The sequence below is a fragment of the Grampus griseus genome (genome assembly GCF_964374135.1).
Source record: "Grampus griseus genome assembly, chromosome: 10".
NCBI lineage: Eukaryota > Metazoa > Chordata > Mammalia > Artiodactyla > Delphinidae > Grampus > Grampus griseus.
Genome location: NC_139004.1, coordinates 17,551,641 through 17,557,640, shown reverse-complemented (window position 1 = coordinate 17,557,640; position 6,000 = coordinate 17,551,641).

Here is a 6,000-nt window from a genome sequence, read left to right as displayed (position 1 = left end):
ATGCAGGGGGCGTGGGTTTGTGCCCCTGTCCGGGAGGATCCCACATGCCGCGGAGCGGCTGGGCCCGTGAGCCATGGCCGCTGAGCCTGTGCGTCCGGAGCCTGTGCTCCGCAGCGGGAGAGGCCACAACAGTGAGAGGCCTGCGTACCGCAAAAAAAAAAAAAAAAAAGTAAAATCTCCTACAGATTGGAAAATCAATTTAAAATTCCAGCTATGATGCTAACAAATAATAAAAATATTTTTTAAATAAAACATGCACTACACAATAAATGAAAACTTTAAGAGCAGCCACTTCAGATGAAACTTCTAAGACACTCCAAGAGGTTCAAAATTGTATCACAGAGGTGGTAGTAGAAACACAAGACCAAGTTTCTCTGTTTTTGTTTGCAGCCCCATAAAACCTTTATGATCTGAAGTGTCCAGGAAAAAAAAATATTTTGGTCACATCAAAAATGTTCATCCTTTCAGTGACTGGTCATCATAAACACTGTCACTGACCTTCCAAACAAAAGTTAATGGCATCCTTGTTACAAGGTCTTTCATCTACAATTTTGTATATCTGTATGTATATGTTGATGTGCATGTATGTGTATTTTACTATTTTTAATATTTTTAATATTCATTCTAAAAAAATGAAGGGAGAAAATTAAAATTCTCTTCTGATATCAACATTTTGTGGTGTGGCATTTTCACTTCTTTCATCCAGACTTTATTCTGAAAAGAAGAGAATTAAGGTAACAAGAAGTCTAAATTTTTGATCTTCGCACACTGGAAGGTGGGATCCTGACTTTTGGTTGCATGCCAATAGCTTTATGTTGTGGTATGTGTTGGAGAGGGGCATATGTATACATGCATAAGAGGGCCACCAGTGCTCTAGTAGCCTGAAAAATTTCATGCACCACCGATCTAGTCCTGACAGGAGTCGTCCAGCTTGGAAAACAAAACCCCTCCCTCTGTGTCACTTCAGCCTTCTTGAACTCCTCAAAAACACAAGTAATAGAGGGAGAGGCTTTTATTCCACACAAGCTGTTTCAAATGATAAGGGACTTTGGCACCTCTGGAGACCAAGTACCCAGTCATACCAATGACCATCTTTATGGAGCCTGGCCTGTTAATTGGTCCTGAAAGTGATGGAACCTACAAAGATACTAGAAAGACAAAAAAGAGGGTCCAGCTGAAACTGAGGCAGGTGGCTGAGGGGTTTTTCATCCACTGGTAACTACTTAAATATTAACCCTTTTGCTTAAATGGTATTTAGCCATTGAAAATCTTCTCCATTCTGCCTTTCTCAGAAGATACTGCAAAGAACAAGTTCTTTTTTTTTCCCTACGTAGACACCAACACAAATATATCAAATGTCACAAATAGTGACTAGCAGGAAGAGTAAAAGTATTTTTGAGGTGTAGCTGATAAAACTGTAATTACTTAAAGTGTATAACATGATAATTTGATATATGTATATATTGTAAAAGAATTCCCCTTTCTATTGAGTTAAGTAACATATTCATCACCTCACATATTTACCTTTTATTTTCTGAAGAGAACACATTTAAGTTCCATTCTCTTAGACAATTTCAATTACATAGCACAATCTTATCAATTATAGTCACCACGTTATACATTAGATCCTCAGACCTTATTAATCTTACAAGTGAAAAATGTGTAACCTTTTACAAACCTCTCCCTATTTCTCCCACCCTCCTGCCCTTGGCAATCACTTTTCTACTTTCTGTTTCTGAGTTCAACTTTTTTTGAATTCCAGATAACTGAGATCATACAGTATTTGTCTTTCTCTGTCTGACTTATTTCACTTAGCATAATGCCTTCATCCATATTGCCACAAATGGCAGGATTTCTTTTTTTAATGGCTAATATTATATATTTATATATATAAATATATATATGTATTATATATATATATCACATTTTTTTAATCTGTTGACAGACACTTAGGTTGTTTCTATACCTTGGCAACTGTGAATAATGCTGCAGTGAACATGGGGCTAAAGATATCTCTTTGGGATACTGATTTCATTTTCTTTGAATATATATCCAGAAGTGGGATTGCTGGATCATATTGTAGTTCTATTTTAAATTTCTTGATGAACCTCCACAGGTTTTCCACAGTAGCTGTACCAATATACAATCCTACCAACAATGCACAAGAGCTCCCTTTTCTCCACAACCTCACCAACACTTGTTATTTCTTATTTTTTTGGTAACAGCCATTCCCTGATAATTAGTGATGTTGAGCATCTTGTCACATATCTCTTGGCCATCTGTATGTCTTCTTTGGGGAAAAAAAAATGTCTATTCAGTAAAGCTGCAGGATACTGTTTTGTATATTGTATCCCAATATACAAAATTCAATCGTTGGTGCATATCCATATACCAACAACAGTCTATCAGAATGAGAAATAAAGAAAACAATCCCATTTACAATTGCATCAAAAAGAATAAAATACTCAGGAATAAATTTAAGCAAGGAGTTGGAAGATCTATATACTAAAAACTTTAAGACATTGATGAAAGAAATTTTTAAAAAGACACAAATAAAAGGAGATATATTTCATGCTTATGGACTGGAATAATTAATATTGTTAAAATATCCATACTACCCAAAGCTAGCTACAGATTCAATGCAATCCCTATCAAAATTCCAAGGCATTTTTCACAGGAATAGAAAAAAATACAAAAGACACAAAATAGCCAAAGTGATCTTGAGAAACAACAACAAAGCTGGAGGCATCACAGTTCCTGATTTCAAATTATATTACAAAGATATAGTAATCAAAACAGTATCGTAGTATCATAAAAACAGACACATAGATCAACAGGCCAGAATAGAGAGGCCAGAAATACACACATGTATGTATGGTCAATTAACTTACAACAAAGGAGCCAAGAATATCCAATGGGGAAAGGGCAGTCTCTTCAATAAATGGTATTGGTAAAACTGGATAGTCATATACAAAAGAATGAAGTTGTACCCCCATCTTATAGCATACACAAAAATCAACTCAAAATGGATTAAAGACTTGAACATAAGAGCTTAAACCATAAAACTCCTAGACGAAAAGATTGGGGGTAATCTCTTTGACAATGGTCTTTGCACTGAGGTTTGGGGTTTGACACCAAAAGCAAAGGCAACAAATGCAAAACTAAACAAGTGGGACTACATCAAACTCAAAAGCTTCTGCACAGCAAAGGAAACCATCAACAAAATGAAATGGCAACCTATAGAATGAGAGAAAATATTTGCAAACCACATATTCAATAAGGGCTTAATATCCAAAATATATAAGTGACTCATACAAATCAATAGCAAAAAAACAAAGAATCCACTTTTTTAAATGAGCAAAGGAAGAGTAAGGGCTTTGATAAATCTGAAGATGAGACTGCAGATGATAGACACAGCAAGCTTTTCCTTCCAGAGCAACAAAAGCCTGTGTCTTCCTGGCATTGCTTTCTTTCACCTCCACCCATCTGTTTGGCTATTGCAGTCCACAGTGTACATCCTTCACTCAATAGCAATCACCCCACAGTGAGCTATAATATGGACCCCAGAATAGCCCCACTGGGCAAAAACTAATATTTATATACTTACTAATGAGGCATATAAAAAGCAAGGTAATTTCTAGAGTTTAACAATCCATTTTTCTCTAGATTCTATGTCAAAATTGAACCACCTAGTAAGGAAAAATGAGCTAGAGAATCTCAATAATATATGGATAGAAGATTATTTTAAAATGGGAGCATTTATGGATTATAATTTGGGGAGGATTTATCATTACTATTGCAATTTTATTTCTTTTAATTCTCTGGTACATCAGGTTAATAATATATTATGAATATTAATACTAACATAGAGACACATGGTACTGAAATTATAGTGGATAGAGAAAGACAAAGACTGAATATGAGGCAGGAAGTGAAATTAGGGAAGTCAACAATGGTATCAAAGTAAGGGGCAGTATTGCCTAGAGAGAAAGCAAAGTTCTCAAAGTTGCTTGAGACACCAAGAGCAAGCCAGATGTGAGGAACCAGCTTAAGTTGTATACCAGAAACTGCACCAGAAGGAAAATTAAGTTCATAAAAATATGACAACGCTAAAAAGCCAAAATTTAGACAGTAAGAGAAGCTGAGTAGGGTATACGTAGATACTGAAATTCAGGAATAGAGGTAGATATGAAAGCAAATATACTAATGAGTATCAGGAAAACCAAAGCACAGAAGGGTCTGAAAAGGAAATCCTCAAGAGGCTTGGAAGTCTGATCAAAAGAACAAGAGAATCAAATTGGAAAACAAAATACAAAGACTTGCACAAATGGTAGAACCAGAGGATGCTCAGGAGTGAAAGCTTGGGACTAGATGGACCAGAGAATGGAAGACTCCAGCATCAAGATCAAAAACTCTGGGAGAGGGCTCATGTCTGTGCATTTCTGGGAGCAACCCCAATTTTAATGCTTGGACACTATAGCACCTAAAAGTGAAAGTAGGCAGGGATTATATCTTCCTGTGACACTGAGTCAAAGATAACAGTGTTTATTTTTCTCATTAAACTATAAAGTTAACGCATAGTTATTCAATGATGATCGAGGCCTTCAGTTTACAGTCTGGATGACTCATTGAGATCCTCTTTGGTGATATATTAGATACCTGGATATGTTATATGATCACCAAATAACATTTTAACAGAAAAAGATCATACAGTTATCCATCTACCAGAAAATGATCAATTACACTAGGACTTAGGATATTCCACTATACTTAACTGCCTCCTATAGAATGTAATTTTGATAAGGCCCAAAGTACCATGTAGGAATTTATATTTATGCATAACACATGTATACATACACAGAAATATATGTACATAAACATGTCTATGTTATATGAGCTATTATTCCCCTGTGCTTGTCACAATAAGCCCTTAGTATGTTGAGAGGTATATTCCCAAATTTCTCCAACTTATTTCTTCTTTTTAAGGGCTACTTCTTTTGTTTTCATCACCTAATTTTAAATAACCATTTTATACTTAGATACCATGCCCATTTACAATTGAATAAGAGCAGAGAAAACCTAGTAAGTGCTGATACCTTATCCTTAACTAAATGACCACTTCTGATAAATTGGAAAAACAATCATCTTCAGATCTTATTCAGGATGATAAAATCTCTCTCATTTATCAGTCCTTGTCCAGGCTAAATTCTCGCTCACTTCAGTCTTAAATTCTGCTTACTTACAAAGGTCACTAGCTATATTATTCTTCTAAAGTCAGGTTCTACATAGATATGTGTGTGTGTGTGTGTGTATATGTGTGTGTGTGTGTGTGTGTGTGTATAAATATATATATATTTTTTCAGTGTCACGGGCAAAAAGTAAATCAAGTTTTATTAAAATTTGATGGCAGCATGAAAGTTAGAGCAGACCTGACTATGGCAGAGTTTGTAGACATATTTTTTAAATTCCCTTCTCATAAACATTTTTATGATGAGATATTTAAAATAAAATTATTTAAAACAATATGAAAATACTTTAGCTTAAAAGGACATTTGCTTGTCCCCTGATATCCTTTTTATAAAAAGGAAAATGAGTAAACATTTTTGAAAATACTATTGTGAATTATTTTTTAGCCAACTGCAATAACACTGCTTTATATAAAACAGATTACCATGGACTGTTTATATTTTTCAGTGTAGGATATCAAAAGATTTGTGTTTTGTTGAACTTCAAAGGAGGATTTACTATCATGCTCAAATTTACATGTACTTGAATCTTCTATACCTTTTCCTTCTGCTGAGAACAATTATGAGCTCTGGGAAAAGAAGAAAGAGAAAGAGAGAGAGGAAGATAGGAAGCAAGGAAGAAGGAGAGAGGGAAGGAGGGAGGAAGGGGGAAAGGGAGGAAGGAGGAGAGACAGGAAAGAAGGAAGAAGGAGAAAGAAAAAAAAAAAAAACAAGCGAAACCATACTTGAACACATTGAAGATGAACAACAAATG